This window comes from Arachis ipaensis, chromosome B6 (genome assembly GCF_059453495.1).
Source record: "Arachis ipaensis isolate K30076 ecotype BB chromosome B6, ASM5945349v1, whole genome shotgun sequence".
NCBI lineage: Eukaryota > Viridiplantae > Streptophyta > Magnoliopsida > Fabales > Fabaceae > Arachis > Arachis ipaensis.
In genome coordinates, this window is record NC_142441.1 from 65,620,509 (window position 1) to 65,639,060 (window position 18,552).

At 44.4% G+C, this 18,552-nt stretch overlaps 9 non-coding genes and 23 pseudogenes across 9 annotated transcripts; all 32 read left to right on the top strand.

The window, feature by feature from the left end:
* Positions 1-1,711: 1,711 nt before the first annotated feature.
* On the top strand, positions 1,712-1,815 carry LOC148556891 (small nucleolar RNA R71). The gene has a single exon (XR_015886518.1). It is a non-coding gene; the product is annotated as a small nucleolar RNA R71 (small nucleolar RNA).
* A 3,306-nt stretch (positions 1,816-5,121) lies between these two features.
* Positions 5,122-5,239, top strand: LOC148556892 (5S ribosomal RNA; annotated as a pseudogene).
* Positions 5,240-5,442: 203 nt separating this feature from the next.
* On the top strand, positions 5,443-5,578 carry LOC148556893 (5S ribosomal RNA; annotated as a pseudogene).
* A 493-nt stretch (positions 5,579-6,071) lies between these two features.
* On the top strand, positions 6,072-6,190 carry LOC148556894 (5S ribosomal RNA; annotated as a pseudogene).
* Positions 6,191-6,372: 182 nt separating this feature from the next.
* Positions 6,373-6,491, top strand: LOC148556895 (5S ribosomal RNA). The gene has a single exon (XR_015891354.1). It is a non-coding gene; the product is annotated as a 5S ribosomal RNA (ribosomal RNA).
* A 188-nt stretch (positions 6,492-6,679) lies between these two features.
* LOC148556896 (5S ribosomal RNA) lies at positions 6,680-6,798 on the top strand (annotated as a pseudogene).
* Positions 6,799-6,978: 180 nt separating this feature from the next.
* Positions 6,979-7,097, top strand: LOC148556897 (5S ribosomal RNA; annotated as a pseudogene).
* A 185-nt stretch (positions 7,098-7,282) lies between these two features.
* On the top strand, positions 7,283-7,401 carry LOC148556898 (5S ribosomal RNA). The gene has a single exon (XR_015891292.1). It is a non-coding gene; the product is annotated as a 5S ribosomal RNA (ribosomal RNA).
* Positions 7,402-7,587: 186 nt separating this feature from the next.
* On the top strand, positions 7,588-7,706 carry LOC148556899 (5S ribosomal RNA; annotated as a pseudogene).
* A 184-nt stretch (positions 7,707-7,890) lies between these two features.
* LOC148556900 (5S ribosomal RNA) lies at positions 7,891-8,009 on the top strand. The gene has a single exon (XR_015891252.1). It is a non-coding gene; the product is annotated as a 5S ribosomal RNA (ribosomal RNA).
* Positions 8,010-8,668: 659 nt separating this feature from the next.
* On the top strand, positions 8,669-8,787 carry LOC148556901 (5S ribosomal RNA; annotated as a pseudogene).
* Positions 8,788-8,965: 178 nt separating this feature from the next.
* LOC148556902 (5S ribosomal RNA) lies at positions 8,966-9,084 on the top strand (annotated as a pseudogene).
* A 186-nt stretch (positions 9,085-9,270) lies between these two features.
* LOC148556903 (5S ribosomal RNA) lies at positions 9,271-9,406 on the top strand (annotated as a pseudogene).
* A 191-nt stretch (positions 9,407-9,597) lies between these two features.
* Positions 9,598-9,733, top strand: LOC148556904 (5S ribosomal RNA; annotated as a pseudogene).
* Positions 9,734-9,917: 184 nt separating this feature from the next.
* Positions 9,918-10,036, top strand: LOC148556905 (5S ribosomal RNA; annotated as a pseudogene).
* Positions 10,037-10,217: 181 nt separating this feature from the next.
* Positions 10,218-10,336, top strand: LOC148556906 (5S ribosomal RNA; annotated as a pseudogene).
* Positions 10,337-10,518: 182 nt separating this feature from the next.
* LOC148556907 (5S ribosomal RNA) lies at positions 10,519-10,637 on the top strand (annotated as a pseudogene).
* A 180-nt stretch (positions 10,638-10,817) lies between these two features.
* LOC148556908 (5S ribosomal RNA) lies at positions 10,818-10,936 on the top strand. Its single transcript, XR_015891402.1, has one exon. It is a non-coding gene; the product is annotated as a 5S ribosomal RNA (ribosomal RNA).
* Positions 10,937-11,117: 181 nt separating this feature from the next.
* LOC148556909 (5S ribosomal RNA) lies at positions 11,118-11,253 on the top strand (annotated as a pseudogene).
* A 183-nt stretch (positions 11,254-11,436) lies between these two features.
* Positions 11,437-11,555, top strand: LOC148556910 (5S ribosomal RNA; annotated as a pseudogene).
* A 183-nt stretch (positions 11,556-11,738) lies between these two features.
* On the top strand, positions 11,739-11,857 carry LOC148556911 (5S ribosomal RNA; annotated as a pseudogene).
* Positions 11,858-12,036: 179 nt separating this feature from the next.
* On the top strand, positions 12,037-12,155 carry LOC148556912 (5S ribosomal RNA). The gene has a single exon (XR_015891403.1). It is a non-coding gene; the product is annotated as a 5S ribosomal RNA (ribosomal RNA).
* A 181-nt stretch (positions 12,156-12,336) lies between these two features.
* Positions 12,337-12,472, top strand: LOC148556913 (5S ribosomal RNA; annotated as a pseudogene).
* A 182-nt stretch (positions 12,473-12,654) lies between these two features.
* Positions 12,655-12,773, top strand: LOC148556914 (5S ribosomal RNA). Its single transcript, XR_015891594.1, has one exon. It is a non-coding gene; the product is annotated as a 5S ribosomal RNA (ribosomal RNA).
* Positions 12,774-12,954: 181 nt separating this feature from the next.
* On the top strand, positions 12,955-13,073 carry LOC148556915 (5S ribosomal RNA; annotated as a pseudogene).
* A 183-nt stretch (positions 13,074-13,256) lies between these two features.
* On the top strand, positions 13,257-13,375 carry LOC148556916 (5S ribosomal RNA; annotated as a pseudogene).
* Positions 13,376-13,554: 179 nt separating this feature from the next.
* On the top strand, positions 13,555-13,673 carry LOC148556917 (5S ribosomal RNA). Its single transcript, XR_015891748.1, has one exon. It is a non-coding gene; the product is annotated as a 5S ribosomal RNA (ribosomal RNA).
* Positions 13,674-13,854: 181 nt separating this feature from the next.
* On the top strand, positions 13,855-13,990 carry LOC148556918 (5S ribosomal RNA; annotated as a pseudogene).
* A 191-nt stretch (positions 13,991-14,181) lies between these two features.
* Positions 14,182-14,300, top strand: LOC148556919 (5S ribosomal RNA). The gene has a single exon (XR_015891684.1). It is a non-coding gene; the product is annotated as a 5S ribosomal RNA (ribosomal RNA).
* A 181-nt stretch (positions 14,301-14,481) lies between these two features.
* On the top strand, positions 14,482-14,617 carry LOC148556920 (5S ribosomal RNA; annotated as a pseudogene).
* Positions 14,618-14,807: 190 nt separating this feature from the next.
* Positions 14,808-14,943, top strand: LOC148556921 (5S ribosomal RNA; annotated as a pseudogene).
* A 191-nt stretch (positions 14,944-15,134) lies between these two features.
* On the top strand, positions 15,135-15,253 carry LOC148556922 (5S ribosomal RNA; annotated as a pseudogene).
* Positions 15,254-18,552: the final 3,299 nt, after the last annotated feature.

Genomic DNA, 18,552 nt, shown 5'->3' on the forward strand with positions numbered 1-18,552 from the left:
TATTGTTTCCTCAAAAGTTTCTTGTACTGCAATGTCCACTACATCAATCCTCATGCATTCCCTTAGTGATTCTGATGGATAGCTCATTGCCTTGAATACGTTAAACACCAATTTCTCATCATGTAGTCTAAGAGTGAGTTCACCCTTTTGTACATCTATGATGGCTCCAGCAGTAGCCAGGAAGGGTCTTCCCAGAATTATTGAAGCTTTGGCTTCTTCCTCCATATCTAACACCACAAAATCAGCAGGAAATATAAAATCTCCCACTTTCACCAACAAATCCTCAACTATCCCATGAGGGAATTTAAAAGTTCGATCTGCCAATTGGAGGGCCATTCTTGTTGGTTTGGCTTCCTCAATCTTCATTCTTCTCATCATTGTTAGAGACATCAAATTGATACTGGCCCCTAAGTCACACAAGGCCTTCTCCACCATGACTTCTCCTATGATGCAGGGGATTTGGAAACTGCCTGGATCCTTCAATTTCTGAGGCAATTTGTGCTGAATGATGGCACTGCATTCTTCAGTTAACAACACAGTTTCCTCATTTCTCCAGCTTCTCTTCTTGGTCATCAATTCCTTTAAGAATTTTGCATATAGTGGCATTTGCTCTATTGCCTCAGCAAAGGGAATGTTGATTTGAAGCTTCTTGAAAATCTCCAAGAACCTGGAGAATTGGCCATCCTTTTCACTTTTCATCAAACGTTGAGGATAAGGTGCTTTAGGTGTATAAGGCTTCAGGACCTCTTTTTCTTTTTCTTTTGTTGCAGACGGTGTAAAAGATTGTCCTTGTTCTTTGTCTTTCACATTTTCCTTTGCTTCATCCTCTGTGGTTTCCTTTGAGATCTCCTTCAGATTCTTTCCACTTCTGAGGGTTATGGCTTTACATTCTTCCCTTGCAATAGCCTTGGCAGCATGAGAAGCGCTTGTCCCAGGGGTTTGCTTAGACAAATACACAATTTGATTTTCTAGCTTCTGGATGGCAGCTCCTTGGTTTTGCAGGTTAGAGTTTACTTCTTCCTTAAAAGCTTTCAATTCGGTTATGTCTTGACTCATGGTTGCAAGCATTCCTTCTATCCGGTTTAATTGATCTTGGAATTGTTGGTTCGGATTAAGTTGGGTAGGTTGATTATTTTGGCTATGATATGATGGTTGGGGGTAAGTGTTTTGTGTGGCTTGGTATGATCTTTGGTTGGAGTTTTGGTATGTGGAATTGTTATGTTGGTTGTGGGTGTAAGGTTTGTGGTTTTATGGTTGGGTTTGTTGGTTCCCCCACCCAAAGTTTGGGTGATTTTTCCATCCTGGGTTGTAAGTGTTGGAATGGGGATCATATGATTGCCTTTGTTGGTTTCCCACATAGTTGGCCTCTTCCCAATCACCTCCTTCAATGCTTACTTCCTCTTGATCTTGTGTGTGTATTGCAGCCACTTGCTTTGTTTCTAATTGCCTGGTAAGCTCTGCTAGTTGCTTGGCAAACACCTTGTTTTGGGCTAGAATTGTATCAACATGGTTCAGCTCCATGACTCCCTTAGTGTTGTGCCTTTCTGATGCATAGTAGTACTCATTCTCAGCCACTGTCTCAATCACCTCAATGGCCTCTTCCACAGTCTTTTTTCTGTTCAATGAACCTCCTGATGAATGGTCTACAGCCTTCCTTGATTCATAAGAGAGTCCATCATAGAAAATATGCAATTGCACCCAATCATGGAACATGTCTGGTGGGCATTTCCTTGTCAAGTCCTTGAATCTCTCCCATGCCTCGTAGAGAGTTTCACCATCTTGTTGTCTAAAAGTCTGAACCTCAGATCGAAGCCTATTGACCTTTTGTGGGGGGTAGAAACGTGCCAGAAACTTGCTTTCCACCTCATCCCATGTTGTTAGACTCCCCCTTGGGAATGATTCCAGCCACTTAGCTGCCTTGTCCCTAAGTGAAAATGGGAACAAAAGCAGTTTATATGCATCTTCCTGGACTCCATTGAACTTCACAGTGTCACAAATTCTCAGGAATTTTGTGAGATGTTGGTTTGGGTCTTCATTAGCACTTCCACCAAATGAACAATGATTCTCCACAAGTGATATTAGCTGTGGTTTGAGTTCAAAATTGTTGGCCTGAATGGGTGGTTTCTAGATGCTGCTACCACAATTCCCAGAGGTTGGGTTTATGTATGAACTAAGAACCCTCCTCTCAGGAATGGCATTGTTTCCATCAGCTCTCTCATGGTTGTGAACTTCTCTATCCATGTTGAGATCTAAAGCTTCCTCAAAATTGTCCTCAGATTCTCCTTCAGATTCCTCTTCTCCCACTACTCTCTTCCCTCTTGCTTCCCTTCTCAGTCTATGAAGGGTCCTCTCTGGTTCGGTATATGGAGGAGTTGATGTCTCTCCTCTCCTACCTGTCATACAAGAACACAGCACAGGCACAAACAAGTGAAATACTCTTGGTTAATGGAAGAGTATGGTTAGAGCAATTGAGGAATTAATTCAAACAGTTAGTGAGTCAGTGAGTTAGTTGCTTGAATTTAAAGGCATAAAGAAAGAAAGCATGTAACCGAGTGCAGAAATTAAAATTCAACAAGTAACTTGAACAGAATTAACAAAGCAAGAGAAATTGCTCAATCTAGTTAGCTTCCAATTGGAGAATTGTCAATCGAAAACCAATCCCCGGCAACGGCGCCATAAACTTGATGCGCATAAACTAGTTATGCTACAATTTAGGAAATTGCACGATCAGCAAAATTCCTTCCGGCAAGTGCACCGGTTATCGTCAAGTAAAAACTCACAATAGAGTGAGGTCGAATCCCACAAGGATTGGTTGAGTGAGCAATTCGGATTAGAAGTGTGTTCTAGTTGAGCGGAATCAAGATTGAGATGAGAATTGCGGAATGTAAAATTGGCGGGAAAAGTAAATGACAAGAAATTGAAATGGCGGAATCTTAAATTGCATGAATTAAAGAGCAGAAACTAAATTGCTGAAATTAAAAGGGAATGGGGGTGATTGCATGAATTGAGTTGCAGAATGTAAAGAGAAGATGTAAATCAGAATTGGGGAATTCATTGGGTTATAGGAGATATTGAGATCTCCGAATCAAAACATGTTTATCTCTTCCTCAAGCAATGCGTTCATTGAATTTTGCTTGGCAATCTTATATGATTGGATCCCAATCCCTTGGCTCACCAATTCTCTCTAAAAATGAACAAATTCCCAATCCCTTGGTTTAAATGTTCATAAGAAGAGATGATGCTCGATCACTGATTATACCACACAGTTTCATGAACCACAATTTGGTAGGATTACATGTCACAATATCCATCCAAACCCCAATCCAATTCACTGTGAGAAAGCTTCTCTAGCATGAATCCTCCATTCCTTTCCCAAGGTTCCGAAGGATTCCAATTATGGGTAGTTTCTTTCCCAAGACAACTACCCAATGGAATTAGATCGAGAAGCTTTCTAACAAAATTCAAGAGAAAAGATTGAAGAAGAAGATAAACTATTATTGATTCATTGAATTACAATAGAGCTCCCTAACCCAATGAAAGGGGGTTTAGTGAGTCATAGCTCTGAATTCAATTACAAAGATCTGAAAACTAGCTGAAAGTGAAGGTAAAGGTCCTTTCTAACTTAAATTCTATCCTATTTATACACTTTCTATATTGAGCTTCTGTTGTGTTTCTTGGGCTTTGAGGCCTCTCCCTGCTTTCCTTTTGCCTTGGGTTTATGATCCATAATCTTGATGAGGCTGCTGATCCAAATTCTGTAACATTCATTGAGCCAACTTAGTGATAATCAAATAATGGCACATGACTCAATAAATTGAAATTTCAGACTCATCAATCCTTCAGGCCCAATCCCATAAACCATGATATTCAATTGGGTTTCATACCAGAATAAGTTTAAGTTAATGTTTGTGCTCAAATACTAACTTAAACCACAATATCTTTGGTCCAGAAACCTTTTCCAAGAGTGGCGTTTAAGTTGCAGTTTAAGCTTAAACTGCAGCTTAAATGCCAGACACTTCCAGTGAGGCCTTTTGTAGAAGCACGTTTAAGCTTCAGTTTAAGGTTAAACTGAAGCTTAAACGTGGAAATGGAAGAAGGCAGCCCTGGAGAGTCATGTAGTCGAACACGTTTAAGCTCTAGTTTAAGGTTAAACTGAAGCTTAAACGTGGATATAGGAAGGGCAGCCCTGGAGGTCGAACACGTTTAACCTCCAGTTTAAGGTTAAACTGGAGGTTAAACGTGGAAATGGAAGGAGGCATCCTGGAGGTCGAACACGTTTAACCTCCAGTTTAAGGTTAAACTGGAGGTTAAACGTGGAAGCTTAGAAGGGTAGCCCTGGAGGTGTCGAACACGTTTAAGCTCCAGTTTGAGGTCAAACTGGAGCTTAAACGTGGAAATGGAGAGAGCAACCCTGGAGGAGAAAACTTGGTCGAACACGTTTAAGCTCCAGTTTGAGGTCAAACTGGAGCTTAAACGTGGAAATGGCTCCCTGGTGCTTTTCCCATTCTGGCGTTTAACCTCCAGTTTAAGGTTAAACTGGAGGTTAAACGTGGAACTCCTTCCTGAGTGGCATTCTCATTCTGGCGTTTAACCTCCAGTTTAAGGTTAAACTGGAGGTTAAACTTCAATTCCAGCATTTCTTAGCCTTCCTGATTCTGGCGTTTAAGCTCCAGTTTAGGCTTAAACTGGAACTTAAACTCCACATGTGATATTCAAGCTTCCTTTATTGATTTTGTTGCTTCCTTGCTTAGCCTCTTCTTCCCTGAAATCATCCAAACAATTGCATCAAAGTCTTGCAAAATTTCATGAGAAATCTTCCATTCATAGCATTCAAGTAATATAACTAAAACTCATGGAATTTGCATTAAAATCATACTGTTTGGATGGTTCATTGCTTTGTTCTTCATTTAACCATTTTTGGTTACTTTAAGCTCAAGAAAATGCATAAAACAACTAAAACTAACAGAAAAATGCTAGTGAAACTAGCCTAAGATGCCTCGGCATCACGAGCCACAATGACCTGATTTTCGGCAAGCTCGCACGAGCCCCGTAGGGATTCGCAGCTCGACTTACCCTACGTCGCGAGACATGCTTATGATAATTGTGTGCGCATACTTTAACTGGTGCGATCATACCATCACTGATGCACCGGATCCCATCAGAACTTCGCAGTTAAGCGTGCTTGGGCGAGAGTAGTACTAGGATGGGTGACCTCCTGGAAGTCCTCGTGTTGCACCTCTTTTTATTTTATTTTATTTTATTTTATTTTTTACGTCGTGCTTACCCTTGTTCTTTAAACGACGGTATATTGAACAATTTAGCTAAAGCTAGCCTCAATGACCTGCTTTTTGGCAAGCTCGCACGGGCCCCGTAGTGATTCATAGCTCGACTTACCCTACGTCGCGAGACATGCTTATGATAATTGTGTGCACTTACTTTAATAGGTGCGATCATACCAGCACTAATGCACCGGATCCCATCAGAACTCCGCAGTTAAGCGTGCTTGGGCGAGAGTAGTACTAGGACGAGAGTAGTACTAGGATGGGTGACCTCCTGGGAAGTCCTCATGTTGCACCTCTTTTTTTTTGTTTTTTTTTTTTTTTACATCGTGCTTACCCTCGTTCTTTAAACGACGCTATATTGAATAGTTTAGCTAAAGCGAGCCTCAATGACTTGATTTTCGGCAAGCTCGCACGGGCCCCGCAGGATTCACAGCTCGACTTACCCTACGTCGCGAGACATGCTTATGATAATTGTGTGCGCATACTTTCACAGGTACGATCATAGTAGCACTAATTCACCGGATCCCCTCAGAATTCCACAGTAAAGCGTGCTTGGGCGAGAGTAGTACTAGGATGGGTGACCCCCTATGAAGTCCTCTTGTAGCAACTTTTTTTTTTACGTCGTGCTTACCCTTGTTCTTTAAACGATACTATATTTAATAGCTTAGCTAAAGCGAGCCTCAATGACCTGATTTTCAGAAAGCTCGCACGAGCCCCGTAGGGATTCGCAGCTCGACTTACCCTACGTCGCGAGACATGCTTATGATAATTGTGTGCGCATACGTTAACAGGTGCGATCGTACCAGCACTAATGCACCGGATCCCATTTGAACTTCGCAGTTAAGCGTGCTTGGGCGAGAGTAGTACTAGGATGGGTGACCTCCTAGGAAGTCCTCGTGTTGCAACTCTTTTTTTTTTTACGTCGTGCTTACCCTTGTTCTTTAAACGACGCTATATTGAATAGTTTAGCTAAAGCGAGCCTCAATGACCTGATTTTCGGCAAGCTCGCATGGTCCCCGTAGGGGTTCGCAGCCCGACTTACCCTACGTCGCGAGACATGCTTATGATAATTGAGTGCGCGTATTTTAATAGGTGTGATCATACCAGCACTAATGCACCGGATCCCATCAGAACATCGCAGTTAAGCGTGCTTGGGCGAGAGTAGTACTAGGATGGGTGACCTCCTGGGAAGTCCTCGTGTTGCACCTCTTTTTTTTTTTTATTTTACGTCGTGCTTACCCTCGTTCTTTAAACGACGCTATCTTGAATAGTTTAGCTAAACCGAGCCTCAATGACCTGATTTTAGGCAAGCTCGCACGGGCCCCACAGGGATTCGCAGCTCGACTTACCCTACGTCGCGAGACATGATTATGATATTTGAGTGCGCGAATTTTAATAGGAGCGATCATACCAGCACTAATGCACCGGTTCCCATCAGAACTCCGCAGTTAAGCGTGCTTGGGCGAGATTAGTACTAGTATGGGTGACCTCCTGGGAAGTCCTCGTGTTGCACCCCTTTTTTTTTACGTCTTGCATACCCTGGTTCTTTAAACGACGCTATCTTGAATAGTTTAGCTAAAGCAAGCCTCAATGACCTGATTTTAGGCAAGCTCGCACGGGCCCTGCAAGGATTCGCAGCTCGACTTACCCTACGTCGCGAGACATGCTTAGGATAATAATGTGCGCATATTTTAATAGGTGCGATCATACCAGTACTAATGCACCGGATCCCATCAGAACTCCGCAGTTAAGCGTGCTTGGGCGAGAATGGTACTAGGATGGGTGACCTCCTAGGAAGTCCTCATGTTGCACCTCTTTTTTTTTTTTTTAAGTCGTGCTTACCCTCGTTCTTTAAACGACGCTATCTTGAATAGTTTAGCTAAAGCGAGCCTCAATGACCTGATTTTAGGCAAGCTCGCACGGGCCCTGCAGGGATTCGCAGCTCGACTTACCCTACGTCGCGAGACATGCTTATGATAATTATGTGCGCATATTTTAATAGGTGCGATCATACCAGCACTAATGCACCGGATCCCATCAGAACTCTGCAGTTAAGCGTGCTTGGGCGAGAGTAGTACCAGGATGGGTGACATCCTGGGAAGTCCTCGTGTTGCACCTCTTTTTTTTTTATTTTACGTCGTGCTTACCCTCGTTCTTTAAACGACGCTATCTTGAATAGTTTAGCTAAAGCGAGCCACAATGACCTGATTTTAGGCAAGCTCGCACGGGCCCCACAGGGATTCGCAGCTCGACTTACCCTACGTCGCGAGACATGCTTATGATAATTGTGTGCGCGTATTTTAATAGGTGCGATCATACCAGCACTAATGCAACGGATCCCATCAGAACTCCGCAGTTAAGCATGCTTAGGTGAGAGTAGTACTAGGATGGGTGACCTCCTGGGAAGTCCTCGTGTTGCACCTCTTTTTTTTTATTATACGTCGTGCTTACCCTCGTTCATTAAACGACGCTATCTTAATAGTTTAGCTAAAGCGAGCCTCAATGACCTGATTTTAGGCAAGCTCGCACGGGCCCCACAAGGATTCACAGCTCGACTTACCCTACGTCGCGAGACATGCTTATGATAATTGAGTGCGCGTATTTTAATAGGTGCGATCATACCAGCACTAATGCACCGGATCCCATCAGAATTCCGCAGTTAAGCGTGCTTGGGAGAGAGTAGTACTAGGATGGGTGACCTCCTGGGAAGTCCTCGTGTTGCACCTCTTTTTTTATTTTTTTAATTTTTTTTTACGTCGTGCTTACCCTCGTTTTTTAAACGACGCTATCTTGAATAGTTTAGCTAAAGAGAGCCTCAATGACCTGATTTTAGGCAAGCTCGCACGGGCCCCACAGGGATTCGCAGCTCGACTTACCCTACGTCGCGAGATATGCTTATGATAATTATCTGCGCGTATAACGAGAGTTTTACTAGGATGGGTGACCTCCTGGGAAGTCTTCGTGTTGCACCTCTTTTTTTTTTATGTCGTGCTTACCCTCGTTCTTTAAACAACGCTATCTTGAATAGTTTAGCTAAAGCGAGCCTCAATGACCTGATTTTAGGCAAGCTCGCACGGGCCCCACAGGGATTCGCAGCTCGACTTACCCTACGTCGCGAGACATGCTTATGATAATTATCAGCGCGTATAACGAGAGTTTTACTAGGATGGTTGACCTCCTGGGAAGTCTTCGTGTTGCACCTCTTTATTTTTTTTATGTCGTGCTTACCCTCGTTCTTTAAACAACGCTATCTTGAATAGTTTAGCTAAAGCGAGCCTCAATGACCTGATTTTCGGCAAGCTCGCACGGGCCCCACAGGGATTCGCAGCTCGACTTACCCTACGTCGCGAGACATGGTTATGATAATTGTGTGCGCATACTTTAAGAGGTACGATCATACCAGCACTAATGCACCGAATCCCATCAGAATTCCGCAGTTAAGCGTGCTTGGACGAGAGTAGTACTAGGATGGGTGACCTCCTGGAAAGTCCTCGTGTAGCACATTTTTTTTAACGTCGTGCTTACCCTTGTTCTTTAAATGACGCTATATTGAATAGCTTAGCTAAAGCGAGCCACAATGACCTGATTTTCGGCAAGCTCGCATGGGCCCCGTAGGGATTCGCAGCTCGACTTACCCTACGTCGCGAGACATGCTTATGATAATTGTGTGCGCATACTTTAACAGGTGCAATCATACCAGCACTAATGCACCGGATCCCATCAGAATTTCGCAGTTAAGCATGCTTGGGCGAGAGTAGTAGCAGGATGGGTGACCTCCTTGGAAGTCCTCGTGTTGCACCTCTTTTTTTTTTTTTTTTCGTCGTGCTTACCCTCGTTCTTTAAACGACGCTAACTTGAATAGTTTCGCTAAAGCGAACCTCAATGACCTGATTTTCGGCAAGCTCACACGGGCCCCGCGGGGCTTCGCAGCTCGACTTACCCTACGTCACGAGACATGCTTATGATAATTGTGTGCGCATACTTTAATAGGTGCGATCATACCAGCACCAATGCACCGGATCCCATCAAAACTCCGCAGTTAAGCGTGCTTGGGCGAGAGTAGTACTAGGACGAGAGTAGTACTAGGATGGGTGACCTCCTGGGAAGTTCTCGTGTTGTACCTCTTTTTTTTTTCTTTTTTTTTACGTCGTGCTTACCCTCGTTCTTTAAACGACGCTAACTTGAATATTTTCGCTAAAGCGAACCTCAATGATCTGATTTTCGGCAAGCTAACACGAGCCCCGCAGGTCTTCGCAGCTCGACTTACCCTACGTCACGAGACATGCTTATGATAATTCTGTGCGCATACTTTAATAGGTGTGATCATACCAGCACTAATGCACCGGATCCCATCAGAACTCCGTAGTTAAGCGTGCTTGGGCGAGAGTAGTACTAGGACGAGAGTAGTACTAGGATGGGTGGCCTCCTGGGAAGTCCTGATGTTGTACCTCTTTTTTTTTTTTTATGTCGTGCTTAACCTCGTTCTTTAAACGACGCTATCTTGAATAGTTTGGCTAAAGCGAGCCTCAATGACCTGATTTTCGGCAAGCTCGCACGGGCCCCGCAGGGATTCGCAACTCGACTTTCCCTACGTCGCGAGACATGCTTATGATAATTGTGTGCGCATACTTTAACAGGTATGATCATACCAGCAGTAATGCACCGGATCCCATCAGAATTCCGCAGTTAAGCGTGCTTGGACGAGAGTAGTACTAGGATGGGTGACCTCTTGGGAAGTCCTCGTGTTGCACCTCTTTTTTTTTTACGTCGTGCTTACCCTCGTTCTTTAAACGACGCTATCTTGAATAGTTTGGCTAAAGCGAGCCACAATGACCTGATTTTCGGCATGCTCGCACGGGCCCTGTAGGGCTTCGCAGCTCGACTTACCCTACGTCGCGAGACATGCTTATGATAATTGTGTGCGCAAACTTTAACAGGTGCGATCATACCAGCACTAATGCACTGGATCCCATCAGAACTTCGCAGTAAAGCGTGCTTGGGCGAGAGTAGTTCAAGGATGGGTGACCTCCTTGGAAGTCCTCGTGTTGCACCTCTTTTTTTTTTTACGTCGTGCTTACCCTCGTTCTTTAAACGACGCTAACTTGAATAGTTTCGCTAAAGCGAACCTCAATGACCTGAATTTCGGCAAGCTCACACGGGCCCCGCGGGGCTTCGCAGTTCGACTTACCCTACGTCGCGAAACATGCTTATGATAATTGTGTGCGCCTACTTTAATAGGTACGATCATACCAGCACTAATGCACCGGATCCCATCAGAATTTCGCAGTTAAGCGTGCTTGGACGAGAGTTGTACTAGGATGGGTGACCTCCTTGGAAGTCCTCGTGTAGCACTTTTTTTTTTTTACGTCGTGCTTACCCTTGTTCTTTAAACGACGCTATATTGAATAGCTTAGCTAAAGCGAGCCACAATGACCTGATTTTCAACAAGCTTGCACGGGCCCCGTAGGGATTCGCAGCTCGACTTACGTTACGTCGCGAGACATGCTTATGATAATTGTGTGCGCATACTTTAACAGGTGCATTCATACCAGCACTAATGCACCGGATCCCATCAGAACTTCGCAGTAAAGCGTGCTTGGGCGAGAGTAGTACTAGGATGGGTGACCTCCTGGGAAGTCCTCGTGTTGCACCTCTTTTTTTTTTACGTCGTGCTTACCCTCGTTCTTTAAACGACTCTAACTTGAATAGTTTCGCTAAAGTGAACCTCAATGACCTGATTTTCGGCAAGCTCACACGGGCCCCGTGGGGCTTCGCAGCTCGACTTACCCTACGTCGCGAGACATGCTTATGATAATTGTGTGCGCATACTTTAATAGGTGCGATCATACCAGCACTAATGCACCGGATCCCATCAGAACTCCGTAGTTAAGCGTGCTTGGGTGAGAGTAGTACTAGGACGAGAGTAGTACTAGGATGGGTGGCCTCCTGGGAAGTCCTCATGTTGTACCTCTTTTTTTTTTTTATGTCGTGCTTACCCTCGTTCTTTAAATGACGCTATCTTGAATAGTTTGGCTAAAGCGAGCCACAATGACCTGATTTTCGGCATGCTCGCACGGGCCCTGTAGGGCTTCGCAGCTCGACTTACCCTACGTCGCGAGACATGCTTATGATAATTGTGTGCGCAAACTTTAACAGGTGCGATCATACCAGCACTAATGCACTGGATCCCATCAGAACTTCGCAGTAAAGCGTGCTTGGGCGAGAGTAGTTCAAGGATGGGTGACCTCCTTGGAAGTCCTCGTGTTGCACCTCTTTTTTTTTTTTACGTCGTGCTTACCCTCGTTCTTTAAACGACGCTAACTTGAATAGTTTCGCTAAAGCGAACCTCAATGACCTGAATTTCGGCAAGCTCACACGGGCCCCGCGGGGCTTCGCAGTTCGACTTACCCTACGTCGCGAAACATGCTTATGATAATTGTGTGCGCCTACTTTAATAGGTACGATCATACCAGCACTAATGCACCGGATCCCATCAGAATTTCGCAGTTAAGCGTGCTTGGACGAGAGTAGTACTAGGATGGGTGACCTCCTTGGAAGTCCTCGTGTAGCACTTTTTTTTTTTACGTCGTGCTTACCCTTGTTCTTTAAACGACGCTATATTGAATAGCTTAGCTAAAGCGAGCCACAATGACCTGATTTTCAACAAGCTTGCACGGGCCCCGTAGGGATTCGCAGCTCGACTTACGTTACGTCGCGAGACATGCTTATGATAATTGTGTGCGCATACTTTAACAGGTGCATTCATACCAGCACTAATGCACCGGATCCCATCAGAACTTCGCAGTAAAGCGTGCTTGGGCGAGAGTAGTACTAGGATGGGTGACCTCCTGGGAAGTCCTCGTGTTGCACCTCTTTTTTTTTTACGTCGTGCTTACCCTCGTTCTTTAAACGACGCTAACTTGAATAGTTTCGCTAAAGTGAACCTCAATGACCTGATTTTCGGCAAGCTCACACGGGCCCCGTGGGGCTTCGCAGCTCGACTTACCCTACGTCGCGAGACATGCTTATGATAATTGTGTGCGCATACTTTAAAAGGTGCGATCATACCAGCACTAATGCACCGGATCCCATCAGAACTCCGTAGTTAAGCGTGCTTGGGCGAGAGTAGTACTAGGACGAGAGTAGTACTAGGATGGGTGGCCTGCTGGGAAGTCCTCATGTTGTACCTCTTTTTTTTTTTATGTCGTGCTTACCCTCGTTCTTTAAACGACGCTATCTTGAATAGTTTGGCTAAAGCGAGCCTCAATGACCTGATTTTCGGCAAGCTCGCACGGGCCCCGCAGGGATTCGCAGCTCGACTTTCCCTATGTCGCGAGACATGCTTATGATAATTGTGTGCGCATACTTTAACAGGTACGATCATACCAGCACTAATGCACCGGATCCCATCAGAATTCCGCAGTTAAGCGTGCTTGGACGAGAGTAGTACTAGGATGGGTGACCTCTTGGGAAGTCCTCGTGTTGCACCTCTTTTTTTTTTACGTCGTGCTTACCCTCGTTCTTTAAACGACGCTATCTTGAATAGTTTGGCTAAAGCGAGCCACAATGACCTGATTTTCGGCATGCTCGCACGGGCCCCGTAGGGCTTCGCAGCTCGACTTACCCTACGTCGCGAGACATGCTTATGATAATTGTGTGCGCAAACTTTAACAGGTGCGATCATACCAGCACTAATGCACTGGATCCCATCAGAACTTCGCAGTAAAGCGTGCTTGGGCGAGAGTAGTACAAGGATGGGTGACCTCCTTGGAAGTCCTCGTGTTGCACCTCTTTTTTTTTTTTACGTCGTGCTTACCCTCGTTCTTTAAACGACGCTAACTTGAATAGTTTCGCTAAAGCGAACCTCAATGACCAGAATTTCGGCAAGCTCACACGGGCCCCGCGGGGCTTCGCAGCTCTACTTACCCTACGTCGCGAAACATGCTTATGATAATTGTGTGCGTCTACTTTAATAGGTACGATCATACCAGCACTAATGCACTGGATCCCATCAGAATTTCGCAGTTAAGCGTGCTTGGACGAGAGTAGTACTAGGATGGGTGACCTCCTTGGAAGTCCTCGTGTAGCACTTTTTTTTTTCACGTCGTGCTTACCCTTGTTCTTTAAACGACGCTATATTGAATAGTTTAGCTAAAGCGAGCCACAATGACCTGATTTTCAACAAGCTTGCACGGGCCCCGTAGGGATTCGCAGCTCGACTTACCCTACGTCGCGAGACATGCTTATGATAATTGTGTGCGCATACTTTAACAGGTGCATTCATACCAGCACTAATGCACCGGATCCCATCAGAACTTCGCAGTAAAGCGTGCTTGGGCGAGAGTAGTACTAGGATGGGTGACCTCTTGCGAAGTCCTCGTGTTGCACCTCTTTTTTTTTTACGTCGTGCTTACCCTCGTTCTTTAAACGACGCTAACTTGAATAGTTTCGCTAAAGCGAACCTCAATGACCTGATTTTCGGCAAGCTCACACGGGCCCCGCGGGGCTTCGCAGCTCGACTTACCCTACGTCGCGAGACATGCTTATGATAATTGTGTGCGCATACTTTAACAGGTACGATCATACCAGCACTAATGCACCGGATCCCATCAGAACTCTGCCGTTAAGCGTGCTTGGGCGAGAGTAGTACTAGGACGAGAGTAGTACTAGGATGGGTGACCTACTGGGAAGTTCTCGTGTTGCACCTCTTTTTTTTCTTTTTTTTTTTACGTCATGCTTACCCTCGTTCTTTAAGCGACGCTATCTTGAATAGTTTAGCTAAAGCGAGCCTCAATGACCTGATTTTTGGCAAGCTCGCACGGGCCCCGCAGGGATTCGCAGCTCGACTTACCCTACGTCGCGAGACATGCTTATGATAATTGTGTGCACATACTTTAACAGGTACGATCATACCAGCACTAATGCACCGGATCCCATCAGAATTCCGTAGTTAAGCGTGCTTGGGCGAGAGTAGTACTAGGATGGGTGACCTCCTAGGAAGTCCTCGTGTTGCACCTCTTTTTTTTTGACGTGGTGCTTACCCTCGTTCTTTAAACGACGCTAACTTGAATAGTTTCGCTAAAGCCAACCTCAACGACCTGATTTTCGGCAAGCTCACACGAGCCCCACGGGGATTCGCAGCTCGACTTACCCTACGTCACGAGACATGCTTATGATAATTGTGTGGGCATACTTTAATAGGTGCGATCATACCAGCACCAGTGCCCCGGATCCCATCAGAACTCCGCAGTTAAGCGTGCTTGGGCGAGAGTAGTACTAGGATGAGAGTAGTACTAGGATGGGTGACCTCCTGGGAAGTTCTCGTGTTGCACCTCTTTTTTTTTGTTTTTTTTTACATCGTGCTTACCCTCGTTCTTTAAACGACGTTAACTTGAATATATTCGCTAAAGCGAACCTCAATGATCTGATTTTCGGCAAGCTCGCACGGGCCCCGCAGGGCTTCGCAGCTCGACTTACCCTACGTCGCGAGACATGCTTATGATAATTGTGTGCGCATACTTTAATAGGTGCGATCATACCAGCAATAATGCACCGGATCCCATCAGAACTCTGCAGTTAAGCGTGCTTGGGCGAGAGTAGTACTAGGCCGAGAGTAGTACTAGGATGGGGGACCTCCTGGGAAGTCCTCATGTTGCACCTCTCTTTTTTTGTTTTTTTTTTACGTCGTGCTTACCCTCGTTCTTTAAACGACGCTATCTTGAATAGTTTAGCTAAAGCGAGCCTCAATGACCTGATTTTCGGCAAGCTCGCATGGGCCCTGCAGGGATTCGCAGCTCGACTTACCCTACGTCGCGAGACATGCTTATGATAATTGTGTGTGCATACTTTAACAGGTATGATCATACCAGCACTAATGTACCGGATCCCATCAGAATTCCGCAGTTAAGCGTGCTTGGGCAAGAGTAGTACTAGGATGGGAGACCTCCTGGGAAGTCCTCGTGTTGCACCTCTTTTTTTTTTTACGTCGTGCTTACCCTCGTTCTTTAAACGACGCTAACTTGAATAGTTTCGCTAAAGCGAACCTCATTCTTCATTGAAAGTTCACTTGATGCAGTGGCCTCCTTATCTTGCTCTTCCACTTTCTCCTTCATATCCATCAGTTGGCCTTCATTTTTCTTGCTCAGTGGTTCTAAGTGTTTCCTTATTTTCTCTAAATCTTCATTCATATTTTTTAAGAGACTTTCTTCCCTTTTCCAGGCTTGTTGTTGTTCCTTCATGAATTGTTCTTGTCTTTTCAACAATTCTCTGGATTTTTGAAGTGGATCTTCATTTTGCTCTTCCACCTCCTCCTTTTTTGCAATTTCACTTAACACAGGGACCTTGCATTCTTGTTTTTCCATTTTCTCCTTCCTTGCATTCAACAATTGGCCTGCCATTACTTCCATGTTTTTGAATGAATTCTCTTGCTCGTTCCAAGATCTTTGCACCTCCCTCTCATATTTTTCAAACATAATCTCTAGCTTTGAGAGGCCTAGGTTCGTGGAAGTTTGTGTTGAGGCATATTTAGGTGATGAAGAATTTTCAAATGTAGAAGTGGGCGGTGAGGTTGGACAATCTCTCATGTGAGTTGACTGCTCAGAATTTGCAGTTTCTTGGTAATACTCCCAGCCACCATTGAAATAATGACTTGAATCATTTTGTGGTGGAGGGAAATATCCCATATGTTTTTCTTTCTCATCTTGTGGTTCTGAAGCATGGCTCCATGAATTGGAGAGCCCAGAATTTGAAGTTTCTTGGTGATATTCCCATCCATCATTAGAGATTGGTGATGGTGGGTGATATCCCATAGAATTTGTTTGATCATGAGATGAGTTGAACTCCATTTGAGTTTTGTAAAACACACAACCAAGTAAAATTGAAATTACTCATATCAGAGATAAGAATTTCTTAGTGAGGCAAAAACTCAAACACCTTGGTTTCACTTTGAAACAGAAACCAAAAATAAAGAAAATGCTTAATCTAGACTTCTCACCCACTTAATCATTGTTGATCTAATCAATCCCCGGCAACGGCGCCAAAAACTTGATGAGTTATTTTGGTGAGAAACGAATCTCTCCCAAAACACCCAAAACTAACCGGCAAGTGCACCGGGTCGCATCAAGTAATAAAAACTCACGGGGGTGAGGTCGATCCCACAGGGATTGATGGATCAAGCAATTTTAGTGGGTGATTAGTTTAGTCAAGCTAACATTGAGTGATTTGAGTGACAATTGAAGCCAACAGAATGTAAATGACAAGGAAAATTAAAGTGCAGAAAGTAAAATTGCAAGTAACTTAAAGAGCAAGAAATGTAAATTGCAAGAAAGATAAATTTCATTAAATGTAAAAGGGAGTGGGGTGCAGGGAAATTAAAGAGAGCAATAGATCAAGCAACTGGATATTTAAATTGCAGAAAATGTAAATGTGCAGGAAATGTAAATTGGAAGCAATGCAACAGGAAGTAAAAATTGCAGAGAAGGGAATTGTAGCAGAAAGTAAATCAGCGAGAGAACTCAAATCAATTGTGAAATCTAGAAAGACAAGTGAAGATCTCAGGGGATCCAAGAGACTAGAAAACAAGTCTAGATCTCAAGCCCTTCCTTGATTCAATAAAAGGAAAGTTGCAGAGAATTAAAAGAAAGATTGCAGAAGAAGTAAAGAGACGTTGCAAAAAGAGAATGAAAACAGAATTCCTTCCAATCTCAATTCAAGATTCAAAACAAAAAAAACTAAAGAGAGAGAGTTCTCTATTCCTAATGCTCCCTAGTGGAGCTCGCCTCCTCACCAATATGAAAATGATGCCTTATATAGGCTTTACAAAATGAAAATGAAATTCAAAACAAATTACAATTAAAATGAAATTCCTATTCTAACTATCTCTTGTGCCTTTGAGTGATGATCATGGGCCTTTGCTCTTGGTGGAATTGGGTTGAAAGAGGCCTTGGTTGATTGCTCTTGGAGTTTGAAGAAGAACCAAAGTGAACCAATTGAACCGGGTTTGAGGTTAGCCAAAGTGGGACCTAAAGTTTGAGCCAAAGTTAGGGGTCTAACTTTGGCTCCAACTTTTCACATCAGCAAACACAATCTGCTGGTATGGACGTTGGTGCCAACGTTAGGGGTCTAACTTTGACCCTAACGTTGGCCTCCCTTATGCACATTTATGGCGCCAACTTTGTCCTCTTGTCATGTTGCCAATTTTATGCCCAATATAGACTATCATATATGGTTGGAAAGCTCTGAATGTCAGCTTTCTAACCCACTTGGAATCACTTCAATTGGACATCTACAACTCAAGTTATGATCATTTGAAGAGGGCATGGTCGCTGGCTTTGGTGTGCAGCGTTTGAGGTAACGTTAGCCCTCAAACGTTGGCGAAAACGCCAGTTCTGGAGGCTCAAATGTATTGTCCACCCCATACTATTATACATTGTTGGAAAGCCCTGGATGTCTACTTTCCAATGACGTTGGGAGCACATCAATTGGAGCTCTACAGCTCGAGTTATACTCCATCGAAGGTGCAGAGGTCAAGTGGCCTCACTGCATGTTGCCACCATGTTCATTTATGCACATTGCGGGGCAGTTTTCTCCCTCAATTTTAGTGTCCACCATGCAGTGCCATATATGCTTGGAAAGCTCTTGATTCCTACTTTCCAATGCTTCTTGAATCACCTCATTTGGAGCTCTGTAGCTCAAGTTATTCTTGTTGGAAGTATACCCCTTGTATGCCTTGTGGTGTGTGGCGCCAACGTTAGCCTCCAAGTTAGGGGGCTAACGTTGGCGCAAACTTTGGTGCCTCTCCCTTGTGTCTTCATGTGCCAACGTTAGCCTCCAAGTTAGGGGGCTAACGTTGGCGCAAACGTTGGCTGGCCCAGGGATGAATTTCAAGTTTCTCTTGCCAACGTTAGCCTCCAAGTTAGGGGGCTAACGTTGGCTCAAACGTGGGGAGCCCAGGGAGTGGTCTTCATGCCCAACGTTAGCCTCCAAGTTAGGGGGCTAACGTTGGGGCTAACTTCATGCCTCCCGGTTCAATTTCACTTATTCCATTCTTCACTTCTAGCCATTCCTCTTTGCTTCAACCTTTCTCCAAGCTTTCTTCACCTATCATTAATCAACCAAACTCATCAAAGCTATGCTCAAAATCATGAGATCTTCATTCTTTCATAATATGCAACAAATATAGCATAAAACCTCATGAAATGGCATGAATTCATATATGGTTGGTTCAATCAAGGGAAACATGAAAATCTACTCAATTAGCTTGCTTATGGCT